The 15,345-nt window shown below is 43.5% G+C and overlaps 1 protein-coding gene across 6 annotated transcripts in view; it reads right to left on the reverse strand.

Annotated features, from left to right (window-relative positions):
* Positions 1 to 15,345, reverse strand: part of ARHGEF38 (Rho guanine nucleotide exchange factor 38) — a 98,102-nt gene that overhangs the window by 53,597 nt on the left and 29,160 nt on the right. For 5 of the 6 annotated variants that reach the window (XR_008551570.1, XR_008551569.1, XR_008551571.1 and 2 more), the window contains exon 1: positions 7,359 to 7,475. The exons of the other annotated variant lie outside the window; for it this stretch is intronic. The gene's annotated coding sequence lies outside the window, so the exon portion shown is untranslated. Of the gene's footprint in view, positions 1 to 7,358; positions 7,476 to 15,345 lie in introns of those variants that run through there. 6 annotated transcript variants of the gene reach the window in all.

Consider the following 15,345-nt stretch of genomic DNA (forward strand, 5'->3'; position numbering starts at 1 on the left):
AGAGTTTGGCTGTGATAAGTCAACAGAGAGGGAAGCTAAGCCTGTCATCATATTAGCTCCTAGATCTAGCCCTGCCTAAAACAGTAAGACAGGCTAATTACAGAAGGCAGCATTTTGTGTTTTTATTTTAAAAAGTTTGAATTTTGTTACCTATAGTCAATAGGGGACTAACACTTTTATTTCTATTCAAAATGTCACTTCCTCTAGGATACCACTGGGTGTAACAGCTCCCTGGGTTAAAACAAAACACTCAATCTCTTTCATGGCCATGACTTTTGCTTTGCATTACTCCCTGCTTGTACTAAAGTCCAGTACCTGCACCCAGGATATTTATCAATGTATCTGTCTCTATGTCAGATCTATGAGTTCTTCTAGGACATTTGTCTCTCTGAGTTATTCGAATGCCCCACTTTATCTAATGCCATGCTGGGGTCATGCCTACTTAGTCAATAAAAGCCTGACGATTTGAACTAAATCACTACACTTTAAGTGACCTATTTATCCTGTGGGAGCTATAAATAACTGTTCCTTGCAATCACCTTCTGGGATTCAGAATAACAAGTATGCAGAGATCAAAAATGGCTTATAGAGAAAAATCAAAATTACCTAATTTTTACCTAATTTGGCTATTTAAAATATCTTATTAATGGATTTTTATAATTTTTCTACTTAATCTTATCTGCAAAGAGAGATTGTTGTGCCCAGTCCAACCATTTGTATACCTGGAAAATCTGCTGGCATAGGCCAATCCTCCTGCTCAGTCTACGCTTGGGAAACTATTGTTTACTGTTTTCTGCTCCCATCCCTGGGTGCTCAGCCTACACCAGTCACAGGGAGGAAAAGCAAATATCCTTAGGCATCAGGTAGGCATCCAAACACGAGCATCTTTAAATGGAACACTGAGAAGAAGTCTAGAAGCAAACTCCTCTTTCAAATAAATTAAGCTATTATCTCAAAGGTAGTTTATGTTCACTGCAGAAAAATAAAGATGGGCAGATAAGCAAAAGAGGGAAAATACAAGCACCTATGACTATACGATAGAGCAATAACCACTGACATTTTGAGATACGTCCTTCCATGTTGTTTTTCTCTATATACATCTGTACAACATATGCATGCCCTTCCATAATGTTTTCACTTTTTTAACTTAGCAAAACATAAACAGCTTCATATGATTAATTTTCTTCAATTGCATCATTCTTAATGCCAATATTATGTGGAAATATTGCCATCTACTCTGTCATACTGAAATGTATATAAATTGCTGCCTTCACTCTTAGAAATACTTCTCCTGGGGCCTCCCCGGTGGTACAGCAAGTTGAGCGCAGTGCTGGGAAGCTGTCCGCAGCCTTTGAAGCGCGGGTTCAAGTCCCAGCTGGCCAGGGAGATACCCACATGGTGCAGCAGATCTCTCCTGTCTTGTCCACTGCTCCCTTCAGCAGTGTTTTTGGTCTATCTGCCTGTTTTCTGCTTTCCATTCTGTCTCTGGTGAATTCTCTCACCCTCCTGCGTCTCTGGCCTGTACCCCAGTTCTTGTATAAATAAATAAATCTTTAAAAAAAATACTTCCCCTCTTAAAACTTTGTTCACCCCTATGATTATTTCATTATAATAATTTCTGTAAGTATAGTGGCTAAATTAAAGATGGCAATATTACTAAGGTCTCTTTAAAGCCCTGGCAAATGTTAGCAGTAATTAGCAACACTTTTTTCCCTTCTAATAGCCAATGGATTGAATACTACTGGGTATAATTGTCCTGACCTCAATTTAGAAATATACTCTTAGTCTTCTAAGTAATTGAAATCCATGACTTTGGAGTTCCAGATATCTCTATATAACACACACAACAATGAGAGAAAGGAAGAAAGTAAATAGCATTGCTTTTGAGGGCCATGGCAGTTGCCACCACCCACATGCTTCTCTGGAAACTGTCTCTAGAAGAGACTTGACTGTTTCTATTTGGTGTGGCTTGCAGTGGATCTAGTTTTAACCTACATTTGCATTATTGTAATCATCAGGTGCTGGAATTCCTGAGGACAAATCCACCATGAGTGCCCATGATTCCGTCCCTTCTAACCCTCATATTAGGCAGAACCAAGCTCAGTGTTATGGTGAGGCCTGGTGACAGGTTGCTCCACTATGAATGTCAAAACATAAAAGTGAAAGACACTTAAACTGTAGCAAGTAAGGGGAGAACGGAAGAGAGCTGAAAATGTACTTTAAGAAAACTGTAAGAGTTGGAAACCCAATGAGGATCCTCTATGGACATTCTGAGAGGGAAAAGTCAGGTCCTATTTTATATTTTAATGGGAACTGAAAAGGGGATGCTTGTGAGACAGAAATTGGAGCAAGTGGAAAAAGAGGATGTTGGCAGAAGGCCTTGACAGCCACCGGGCAGGCAGGCTGGGATAATTATCTAATTACTATGGCATTTGCTCAGACACTTGGCTTCTCTGTTACAAAGCTCTGCAGGGTAAACCAGTCATTATTTCATCAGGTTTCTTAAAACGACTGATTTGTATGTGTGAAATCTCCTGCTGTGAAACTAGATTCAGAGCTGGCTCACTGAGTCAAACTACAAGCTGAATGGGTAGCAGAGCCAGACAGCAAGCCTTTTCACTAGTCCTGAAGCTAAGGCCTCAGTTCCCTGAAGCTAGTGCCAGAAACACCCCCAGCAGGGACCCGTGGGCATGGACAGGCTGGTCTCGGAGCACAGAGGCAATCCCTTTGCAGAGGGTGAGGTTCCAGGACCAAAATCTTTGTGTGAGAAAGGGAAAGGGCAGAGCCAGTGAGTGAATAAAGGTCAGACAAAAGTTGGTCCAATTCAGGTAGGTCTCAGGTTGCTGAGAGAGGAAGGGGATTGACAAGTCCTTTCTGAACTCTGTGTAGGAATAGGAAAGGAAAGAGCTTATCTCCATATCCCTGGATAAAAAGTCAGCACCTCATCAAGGATCCCTGCTTTGGTTTCTCTTCCCCCAACACAAGGGACTGCAGGAAAGAAGTGGCCTGGTAGAGCGAGAGGTGGTCTTCAGGTTGGCTACATTTTCCTACTTAGAAATTAGGAAGAAATGCTCAGACCTGGCTGGTCCAAGCATCATGAGGAGGTCAGCTCTAGAAATACGTGAGGTCAGAGAGAAGGTGGCAGCTCCCAGAGGGGCTGAGAGGTCATCACAGAACAGTAGGTGTTCATCAGTGAAGAGTGAAGTAAGAAGCAGTTAGAGGGTTTTGAGTAGAAGAGGGGAGTGATTTGGCTGCTTGAGACAAGGTGGAAGGAGACGGGTCCTATGGTTTTGTGTACGTGTGGTCATTCAGACAGTGGGTCAGGCATCGTACACTCATTTCAGCAATTCTAATCACATTCGTTCTTGATCCATACATGGCAGAACCGCCATAACCGTCATCATGAGGACAGGCCCATGGTCAGATTGGCAAAAGCTGTCACGCAACTGGATCACTAAGATGGCCTTTGAAGCTAGCTTCCTTCGTGCCTCTTTTTCTCCCTCCCTCCCTCCCTCTTTCCTTTCTTCCTTCCTCCCTCCCTCTCTCCTTCCCTCCTTCCTTTCATCTGTCACCCTGTCTTTCTCTTTCTTTTATCATTTGGTGTGTACTGAGATGCTCTATATTTTGGCATTCTGAAGATCTTCTAAAAGCAACCTCAGGGCCTCCCCGGTGGCGCAGCGGTTGAGCGCTGGGTTGCGAAGCTGCCCGCAGCCACTGTGGCGCCGGTTCGATCCCCGGCTGCTCCCCGGCCACCGGAGGAGGGTCCCATATGGCGCGCAGACCTCTCCTGCCGCCCGCTGCTCCCCTCAGCAGTGTACCTCGGTCCTTCTGCCTGCTCTGCTCCCCGCTCTGGCTCTGGTGAATTCTCTCACCCTCCCGCGCTTCTGACTGTACCCAGTGCATGTATAAACAAAACAAACAAACAAAATAAATAAATAAATAAAACATGCCTCTATAAAATAAAAAAAAAGAATATGAAAAAAAAATAATAAATAAAAAAAATAAAAAAATAAAAGCAACCTCAGTGTTACCAATTTAGGGAGCATGGCTCTTAAACTTATTATGTACACAAGGAGCAAAGAAAAAGCAGATTGAGACTGTTCTCTGATGCAAAGATTTCACTACCATAGCATAGTACCTGTAAATCAGCCTAAAGAATCAAGGTAATATTCTCCATATACTATGTTGCTTGGTTATAGATATATAGATCTAGATATATAGATCTAGATAGATAAGTAGATTATAGAGATGAATACACACAACACACACACACATACACACACATATATGTCAATATATATTCAGTGAGGAATTCCATTAATTCTCCCCCTTTTTTCTAGGTGGATAGTTAGGTGGTCTTCAATCAGAGCGGACACAATAGAGGTAATAAGATTTTGGATATGTTGTGAAGGCTGAACTAAAAGAATTTGCTGATCAACCCAATATGGGATTTCAGAGAGAACATCAAGAATGATTCTGGGGTTTTTGCCCAAGCAAAAGAAGAATGGAGTTGCCTTTCACAGAGGTAAGAAAGAAAGGAGAGCAGCTCTTAAAGGGAAGTCAGGAGCATGACTTTGCACATGAGAAAGTTGGGATGCCTTGTAGACAGATGCACGTAGAGATATGAAGAGGTGGATGTAAGCAAAGCTAGACTCCAGGAAAAATTCTAAACCTGGAGTTAAAACTTTTGTCACCCATCAGTGTTGTAGAAGGTATTAGAAGTCAGGATGAGAGAGAAGAGGGCTGCAGACAAGCCCTACCCAGCTTTTCTGTTTAGAAGTAAGAACTAGCTAGCAAGGGAGAGCTAGAGGGAGGGCTGGGGCAGTAGGGGTACCCATGAGTAGGAGGTATTCTGAGAGACAGAAAATGGAGGTTTCTCTGGCAGATGCTGTCAACAAGTGAGGAAAACTAATGCCTTCGCCTGCTAATGTGTAAAGCAATTGTTTGCTGGATAACAAATTAGCATAACCATTTAGCATAACTAATCAAACGCTCCTTCTGTCATGATTCCTTTGACTGTTATTTGACTTTTTATGTGTTTATGAGTTATTTTCTTGACCAGATTATAAACTCTTGTAGGGCAGGGCTATGACATGAATTTCCTTGATTCCCCTGCAGAGCTGGGCAAAGGGCATTGCAAGCCTTAGACACTTGACAAACATTTAATCTTGTAATTTGCATATTCAACTAAAATAGCACATGCTTCATGAAATGTGGCCTGGTTAATCTATTTGGTAGTGATCTGTCCCTTCTCTGACCTGCAACTGCACTTATTAACTATCTCTCTGCATGGCCAGTGATCTTTTCATAGCTGAGTCTCGTCATCTCTTACTAAGGGTTCTTTTTCCTTTAATGGCAGGGGATGTGGCTCACGTCTGTATAGACACCAAGAGGCCTACAATTAATTAATTGACTCATGTAATCATCTACCTTGTGTGCATCTAGGATTTCACTGAAATAAAAAACTGAAGAAAAGATAAGCCACAGAGTGGGACACAATATTTGCCAAAGACAAATCTGATAAATGTTACCCAAATATATAAAGAACTCTTAATTAAAACTCAACAGTAAGAAAACAAACCTTTATTAACAAATAGACCAAAGACTCTAACAGATACCTCACCAAAGATGAACAGATGGCAAATGAGCATATGAAAAGATGCTCCAAATCAGATGTCACAGGGAAATGCAAACTAAGACAATGCTGAGATACCACGCCATCTACTAGAATGGCCAAACTCCAGAACACTGACAACACTAAATGCTAACGAGGATGTGAAGCAACAGGAACGCTCATTGCTGGTGGGAACAGCCACTTTGGAAGACAGCTTGACAGCTTCTTAAAAACCAAACCAGGACCAAGCAACCATGTTCCTTCGTTTTACTTAAATGAATGACAACTACATCCACACCAAAGCCTGTGCCCACATGTCTACAACACATTTCGTAACTGCCAAAACTTGGAAGCAACCATAACGTCCTTCATAGGTGAGTGGATAAAATGGTCATCCAGACAAAGGAAAATTATTCAGCACTGACGGGAATGAGCTATCAAACCATGAAAAGACATGGAGGAAACTTAAAAAAAAGCATATTACTATGCAAAAGAAACCAATCTGAGATTATCTACTTTATGAATCCAACTATGTGACATTCTGGAAAAAGCAAAACTATGGAGACAATAAAAAGTTCAGTGGTTGCCAGAGGTTGGAGTAGAGAGTAGAAGGGATGAATAGGTGGCGCACGATGGACCTTTTAGTTAAAATACATAACTCCATAATGATAGCTTGATGTCTATACATTTGTGAAAACACACAAAAAAGTACAACATCAAAGGTGAACCTCAATTTAAATTATGACATTTGGGTGATAATGATGCCTCCATGTTGGTTCACCTGTTGTAGCAAATGTAACTGTCTACAGGGGGATGTTGAGAATAGGCAAAGTTAGGGCTTGGAGTATACAGGAAATCATCTCAACTGTGCTGTGAATAAAAAACTGCTCTAAACTAACAGTATTTAAAAAAGAAAGAGTAACTGGGTGATAGTAAAAAGCATGAGGGAAAAAATTGCTATGCCTTTTAAGCAAAAATGAATGGCTATTATTTTGGCAAACAGTACAGTCTTTTAGTAAAGGTGACAGCCAGAAAAGACAATTTGGACAAAAGTACTTCCTTGTGATGCTTAAAAAACCATGACAAAAGATATTTTCTCACCTACTGTTTTTTCCTTTTCTTTAGTAGGCAAAGTTTTAGTAAATAGCTTGGAGAAGTCTAATTCTGTCTTCTAAATATACATGAAAACTACGAAATTTCGATAATTACTAGTCAAAATATTTTTGTCTTGGTTCTTTTAGCCAGTATTTCAGGGAACTCTCATAACTGTAATTCTGTCTTTTGCCCAGCGAGAGTAGCAAGTGTGGAGAAGTGAGCCTGAGAGCTGAGCTGGGGAGGAGGGCGGGAAGGGGTTCGCACAGACAGAGGGTAATCTCAGGCTGCACCTCCAGGAAGCAGAGCTAAATCCAGAGGCGCAGTCATACCTCCCTGTGCTGTTTCTCCGGGGAGAGCCTCCACCCAGCGACAAAGTCAGGCTGGCACTGGGTGGGCAGCACCCAGCCTGAGGGGTCAAGACAAGCACCTGGGATGCCACCTGCAGCTGGGAAGGGAGGCCGCGAGTGGAAGCGGAGAGGTTCCCAGGACACGGCTGTCCCCTTGTCAGGACAGTAAACGGCTCGAGGAACCCGCCTCAGGGGAGGGGGCGGGCATCCAAAGCTCCCAGTCATGGAAAATAATATTTAACTCCTTTTTTTTAAACGCCTTTTAAAACAGCGAATTCCAAAGAGCTAGAAAAGGCATTCACCTGACTCAGTGGCGTAACCAAGGCTGCGCTTCCAGGGACCCCGGGCCATCTTTTTGTCGCATGTGGTTATTCATGGTGTGGCAGTATCTGGACACTCTCCTAGGGATGAGGCATCGCAGGCCCTGCCCCCCGCCCCCCCACCCTCTCTGAGCTGCTTTGGGCGCCTCTCCGCGTGCCGACACCGTGCTTAGGCTTTCCTGGGGCTGAAGCAGGCAGCCGAGGGCCTGGGGCCGGGTCCGCTCCCACCCTAGCGGCCTAGAACAGGGCCAGGAAGCGCCCGTCGTGAGGGAGAGGTCGGCGGGAAGCCCAGGCCGTTGTCCCACAGAACCACAGGCCCCCACGGCGCAGCACGTGGGCGGGGGTGTCCCGGGGCTCCGCTTCCAGGGAGCGGCACCTACGCTCTCCACAGATCTGGGGTCCTCTGTGAGGGCGCTGCTCCCCTTTACACGACACCTGGGGTTACAGGCAGGCGTCCTCGCTGTCACACAGGCAGCCCGCGCCACTCGCGTTTACGACAGCCTGGGCGAGCCGGCGTCCTTTACGTGCGCTTTTACGACAGCGTGGCGTGGGTTTGTGGCAGCGGCGTGGGAGCGTGAGGAGCGACGCGCGTTCCTCAGGCCGCTTGCCACAGGCGGCGCGTGCCCCCTCGTGCTGGGCGCAGCTGTGATGTCAGGGCTCCCCTGCTTGGATTTGGTAGGTTCTTTGGAGGACCCTAAAAATAAGTGCTCGCTGAGGGTTTCTTTGCCTTTCGGGCGTATTTTGCCCCATCGTGGTGTTTATGGTATGAGGCCAGTTTCTTGTGGTTTTTTGCATATATGTTTATATGTTCATTCCTTCATTTTTTAAACTATTATGTTCTAAAGTATTTTTTATAGTTATTTTCAACTGAGGTAATATTGGGGTACCCCCCATCAGCTATCGCCGTCATAGTGTACCCAGTCACCCATACCCCGCCACCATGGTTCGTTGTGCTTCCTTCCTCCCCACGTTGCCCCCGCCCTCATAATTCCAAATTCATAAAATACTTCAGGATATTTGTGTATGCCCAGACAATAAGCCAAACTATTTCTACTGTATCGTTCTAATAAATAGTAGAGCCTTAGGTGAATGTTTGCTACTATAGATATTTTTCTTAGGAAAATTTCAGCACAGTTGTGGCAATGTAAGGTATCCAGATTTAACAGAGTTCAGTTGACCTCTTGTGACTATAAACCTATATTTTTGTGTTTTTAAGAAAACACGAAATTTCACAAATGCATGGTTAGTCCAAATAAGAGCAAGTTAAAATGTAAACACATATCTTTCTTACTACATAAATAAAATTTATCAAATGTATATTGAAACTTATATGTGTCTATACTTACACATAGAATATTCTTGAAAGGCTAAAAAAAAGGCTAGTAATGATATTTGCCTTTCTGCAAAAGGAAATTGGGCCACTATAAGATGCTATCATCTCCTTGAAATCCTTAGTACTTTCATATGATGTAGATTTTAGAAATGAAAAATTAGAAACAACATATATTTAATTTCCTCTAGCTACTTTTTTCCCCAATTACTTTTTAGTCCTTACACATAAGTCCCTCTACCAATGTTTGCTTAGTTCAATTTATTTTGACCTGCTGCCAAAAATAGTCCTATTGCCCTGTTTGGATAGTAAATAACTGGAACCCGTTTTCCCACTAAGTGTTTCAACACTGAGTGTTGTGGGTAACTTTGACCTGCTTTACAAAACCTCTCTTAGTGCTGCTATTACAGCAGATGTAATTGCTGAATCTGACCCTGCTTTTAGTTAGGTGAGGGTTTGTTCACAGAAAAGCCACAATTGTCACAGAACAGTTATCAGTCAAGAGCTGGGTCTAGACTGTCACCTGCTCATTGATACCTGCTTGCAAGTTCACTCAGATAAGCCCAATGCTTTCTCGGTTTTCTCTTCCTTCTTCCAAATTTCACTTACATAAACTGATTTATTTCTTCTAGGACTGAAAAGCTTTGGCTTGGATGCATAGAGATAAGCTGTGGAGGCCATACGATGCAGCAAGTACATCTCCACAAGAGAAAAGATGTAGACAGAAAGGCAAGTCTCACATGATTTCCTAAGGTCGTAGCCAAATGCAGCCTGTCCATGTGAAATATTTCCTTCTGGTGCCTTCAGGTTTAGCTAAGCCTGGTTTGCAGATTGTTACATGAAACCATGTGTATGAGTTCATAAATTTGACATTAGCTGATAACAGGTGGCATATGTGCAGGCACTGGTATTTAAATACTTTGGAGGACATGAAAAAGCTAATGAATACTGAAAAAGTGGTGAAGTTAATGAACTGGTGACTGCCACTAACTACCTCAACACTTATGTCAGGGTTTACCAGTCACATGAGTTTCTGAGCTTTTATTTACTTAAGCAAAGGTTAGAAGCATCAAGAACTGGGGGAAAGGGTGGATCTGACATGAGAACTCTGAAAAACATTAAAATAATTGCTATTTCAACATTAGTAGAAAGGACAAATAGATGACTAGACTGAAACTGAATTCCTGAGAAGAAAGTGTGCGGAGATAGCCAAACAGAGAAGGACCAGGTGTGAAAAATCAACAAGCTCTAAGCAATCTGAATAGAATAACCAAGGAAATAAGAATTGTGAGAACTGGTTCACAGCATTGAGAGCACTGGTTAAATGTGCCAAATAAAGTACATGCCACTGGCATGGAAATGTTTTCATTTACATGGTCTGAAACACCAACTCTGAGAAATGCTTTTAAGAGCTACATAAAAAGTACAAAATAAAAACAAAACAAAACAAAACAAAAAATGGTGCAGAGAGAAATTCAGGCCCACAACAGCATTTATATCTGAGGGGCCAGGGTGACTTACCAGTAGTGCAACTGACCATGTTTTCATACTGAATCAGTTTCTCACACTGCTTAATAAAAAATGGAACTATTAATTCAAAGGAAGTCATTTTCTTATATCTTTAGCCTTTTTTATATTCATCATTAACTCCTTGCAGGGACAGACTTTTGTTAAATTTTACTTGTTTTGAGACATATTTTAGTCATACATGCTTATACACATTTAATATTTCACTCTTACTTTAAAAGGGAAAGATTAGGAGAAAGACTAAGTATAGGGAATTCTTGTAGGGTCAAAGATGGTTTGTTTTTGTTTTGTTTGTGTTTTGCAAGTGCAGATAATATGATAAGCAGGGGCCAATAGGGAGGGTAAAGCCAGTGCTGTGGGAAAGGATGCTGGTGAACTGGCATCTGTGCTGCCGGGAGAGCCCACTGCTTTAGAGTCAGGAGTCCTTAGCTCCATGATGTAGGTTGGCAGATTTGGTGTTGGGAATATGTGCATCATCTTATTGTATCTGTACTCGCAATTAAATGATGAAAAGGACATTAGCTGAAGGTAGGAAGAAAAAGGAGCATGTTCGAGATGTGAGGAGAAAAAGATGTGAAAGGGTCCCTTAAGAGACATTACTCTGTCTATTTGAAAATGGTCTTGAATTTTATTTATTTATTTTATTTTTTTTTTTTAAAGATTTATTTATTTAATTATACAAGCACTGGGTACAGTCAGAAGCGCGGGAGGGCGAGAGAATTCACCAGAGCCAGAGCGGGGAGCAGAGCAGGCAGAAGGACCGAAGTACACTGCTGAGGGAAGCAGCGGGCGGCAGGAGAGGTCTGCGCGCCATGTGGGACCCTCCTCCAGTGGCCGGGGAGCAGCCAGGGATCGAACCGGCGGCACAGAGGCCGCGGGCAGCTTCGCAACCCAGCGCTCAACCGCTGCGCCACTGGGGAAGCCCCTGGTCTTGAATTTTAAATATTGTTTCAGGGATAATGGCGCATTGGGATAAAGGTGTGACATAGGCAAAAAAGGGGACTTCCAGTAGATTTTTTCATGGGAGTAAGTGGAAAAAATAAGAGAAAAAAGACACTAAAGCTATCTGTAAGGGTGGTTGACAGAAACTAAATGAGGTATAGGCTTGCATAGCAAAAAGGTGGTGAGGTCAGTCATTTGGAGGGCCTGGTACATCAAAGTGGGAGCACATAGTGGGCTGTGGTGTAGACTATGGATGTTTTGGTGGTGGGTATGTTAACAGTGACAATACCTGAATAGAAAGTGGGAGTTGGATGAAAACCAGGATATAGGGGTGAGCTTGAACTTGTGATTTGAAGGGGAGAAGTTATTGGTCATGACAGAGCTCATGAAGATCTGGAGAGAGGCTGAGAGGAGGTGGAGGGAAGATGGTAGGAGGTACATAGGTTCAAGAAGTGAGAGGCTTAAAGGTTGCACACATCATTTGCATGAATATTGGAATCACCTACAACTGATGTTAGAATTAGGGAAAGAGAAAAGATGTGGCGACAATGGGTGAGGCTCTCCATGTTTCAAAGACTGGGAGTAATGATAAGGCAGCACCATCCAGGATGACCTTGGTGGACAGTGAGGCTAGGTGCATGGAGATCAATATTTAATAAGCATGGAGTGGGCGGAGCAACATGGCGGCGAGGAGACGCTGCGAGTAAGATCTCCCATTAAAAAAAGTTAATAGGGAGGAAAAGCGGCAGGTCCCAGTGAGAACTGGGACACGGAAGATAAACGGACGACTCCAGCAAACTGCCCGAAGAAGAAAGTGGCCATAAAAGAGGACGAGAAGGGAGGGAAGCGCAGAACCCTGCTCCCCTCCCCCGCCCACAGAGGCGGCACTCTCCGACCAGCAGAGAGGAGGGAAACAACAAACCAAAACGGCCAACAAGAAAAACGGACACAGACACAGCAAGCGGGACTGGGAGTGGAAAGGAACTATTGTAGCCACCACACCCCGTGAACGGGAGCTGAGGCGAACGCTGCAGGATCCGCCGCGGAGGTGAGCTCCAGGCGCCATTAAAGAGAGCCCCGCCCCCCAGGAGGAGACCAGCACCAGCACACAGTCCCGGCCGCCCGGTAAGCTTGCGCGGAAAGTGGCGCGGATCCAGACCGGATCGCAGCTGCCCAGGTCCCCGCGCCTGCGACCTAGGCTTGCGGGGAGACGGCGGAGGCCCTCCCTGAGTGAGCAGGAACAAGGCGCCCAGGCAGGGGAGCGGGATTCAAAAGGCGCCATTCCCGCGCCACTGATCTGGGCTACAGCCCGCGTCCTGGAACTGAGGGCTTTGGAACTGAGACCTGGGGCACGAAATTAGGGGCGTGGGTTCCCCACGACGGTGGGGCACAAGGCAGACACAGCACCCCAAAGCCGTTGAGGTGTACCCTACCATCCCCGCTCTGCTCCCTGTCCCACGGGGTGGAAAATCAGCTCCCCAAGGGCTCTAGGAGAGATCTCTGGCGCCACCTAGCGACTTGACCCCAGCACAGGCTACTGAAGGAGCTAGTGGCCAGCTGGGGAGTTAGCCCACACCTGGCTCCTTCCGAACAAGTAGTCTGAGCCCACAGGGAGAGCGAGCACCCACAGCCGGGGCAGACCAGGCGCGCAGAAGAGTGTGCCTGAGACCAGACGCGCAGGGAGTGTGTCCCACATCACCATTTTAGAACAGGGACATTTCTTCAGTAAAGACTACCTGCAGAAGGCTTCCTCAGGAGCCAGAGGTGAGCGGGGGAAGTTCGCCCACGCCAGACCCCCTCTGGCCTGCAGTCCAAGACCAGAGGGGAGCAGGAACCCACCGCCGGGGCAGACCAGGCGCACAGGGGAGTGTGTCCCCACATCGGCATTTTAGAACAGGGACCTTTCTCCATTAAAGGCTGCTTGAAACTGACAGATGACTCCTGGAAGAACCAGAGGGGAACAGAGAAGCCCACCCAAGATGCCGGCCAGTCCCAACAACACAGTGTCCCAACGCATACGGCAAATTAGAAAACAGACAGTAGGAGGAGAAGAACCACACGCAACCTAGCAACTCTCCAGAGAAAAGCACACCACAAAAAGAAAGCCAGCCCCCAGATTGCAAAGACAATAACTTGGAAGAATTTCTGAGCCTTCCAGAAAGAGAATTTAAAATTGCCGTGATTAAAAAACTGACAGAAGTCATAAAGGAAAACAATGATAAGGGAAAAATAATCAACGATCAGAAGAATGCAATTGAGTCCCTAGAGAGGGAAAACAATGGTCAGAAGAAAGAAATTGAGTCCCTAAAGAGGGAAGTAAAAGAAATGCAGGAGATCAAAGAATTAATGGAAGAACTAAAGAACTCCGGGAAAAGCAATGAAAGCAGAATAGATGAAATGGAAGAACGAATAAGTAATCTTGAAGACACAGAAATAAAAAGAACCAAAACAGAAAAGGAAAGAGAAGTACGAAGGAAAAAGAACGAAGAAAGACTTCGGGAACTATCTGACTCCATGAGGAAAGGAAATATAAGAGTTATAGGAATACCAGAAGGAGAGGAGAGAGATGTAGGAACAGAGAAAATATTCAAAGAGATAATTGAAGAGAACTTCCCAAATGTGAAGAAGGAGCTGAAAATTGATATACAAGAAGCAAGAAGAACACCAAACTTCCACGACAAAAGGAAAAATACAGCAAGACACATAATAGTAAAGCTCCCAAGAATCCAGGACAAGGAAAAAATAATGAAGCTGGCAAGAGGGAAGAAACAGATAACATTCAAAGGAAAACCAATCAGGCTGACATCAGACTTCTCCGAAGAAACACTACGGGCAAGGAGAGAGTGGAGGGACATAGTCAACAGACTCCAAGAAAACAGAACCAACCAAGATACTCTATCCCGCAAAGCTCTCCTTACTCTTTGAAGAAAGAATATGGACCTTCCCAGACAAACAGAAACTCCGGAATTTCATTGCAACTAAACCCCCACTCCAAAAAATACTACAAGGAGTCCTAAAGCCAGAACCTCAGAGGGACGAATAACAATGAAAGAAGGCCAAAAAAAAAAAAAAGTTATTAAAAGAATAAATAAATAAATCAAAGGAAAGACAAACACAATGGCAAATACAGATGTTAACATATCAATATTAACTCTAAATGTAAATGGACTAAACTCTTCAATAAAAAGAACAGAGTGGCAGCCTGGATTAAGAAACAAAACCCAACCTTTTGCTGTCTCCAGGAAACACATTTAGCTACAAAAGATAAAATAGGCTCAAAGTTAAAGGATGGAAAACAATCCTACAAGCAAATGGACCAAAAAAGAAAGCAGGAACAGCTATACTTATATCAGATAAACAGATTTCAAACTCAAAAAGATAAAAGAGACCCCAATGGTCACTACATTATGATCAAGTGGACAATACTTCAAGAAGAAATAACACTCATTAACATATACTCACCAAACGAAGGAGCACCAAAATATATCAGACAACTGTTGTCCTCTCTGAAAACAGACATCAGAGAAAACACATACGTAGTGGGAGACTTCAACACACCACTATCAACAATGGATAGATCAACAAGACAAAAAATAAGTAAAGAAACCAAAGCTCTAAATAAGGACCTAGAGCAATTAGGCTTAACAGACATCTATAGAACACTAAACCCCAAAAAAACGGAGTACACATTTTTCTCAAGCGCACACGGATCATTCTCCAGGATCGATCACATACTGGGGCACAAGACAAACATCAACAGATACACCAAGATTGAAATCATATCAACCATCTTTTCTGACCATGAAGGCATCAAACTAGAAATAAACCATAAAAAGAAGGCGAGGAACTTTCCTACCTCATGGAGATTAAAAACACACTACTGGAAGACCATTGGACTAATGAGGAGATCAAAGAAGAAATTAAAAAATTTTTTGAATTGAACGACAAGGAGGACACTAATATCCTAAATGTATGGGATGCAGCAAAAGCAGTAATAAGAGGAAAATATATAGCAATAGAAGCTCACATCAAGAAAGAACGCAAAGAAACAACCTCATCTCGAAGCTCAAAGATCTAGAAAAAGAACAACAAAAAAACCCCCAAACCAGTAGAAGAAAAGAAATAATAAAAACCAAAGCAGAAATAAATGAAATTGAAACTAAAAAACAA

This window comes from Talpa occidentalis, unplaced genomic scaffold (genome assembly GCF_014898055.3).
Source record: "Talpa occidentalis isolate TD23 unplaced genomic scaffold, MPIMG_talOcc4v2.1 talOcc4.13, whole genome shotgun sequence".
NCBI lineage: Eukaryota > Metazoa > Chordata > Mammalia > Eulipotyphla > Talpidae > Talpa > Talpa occidentalis.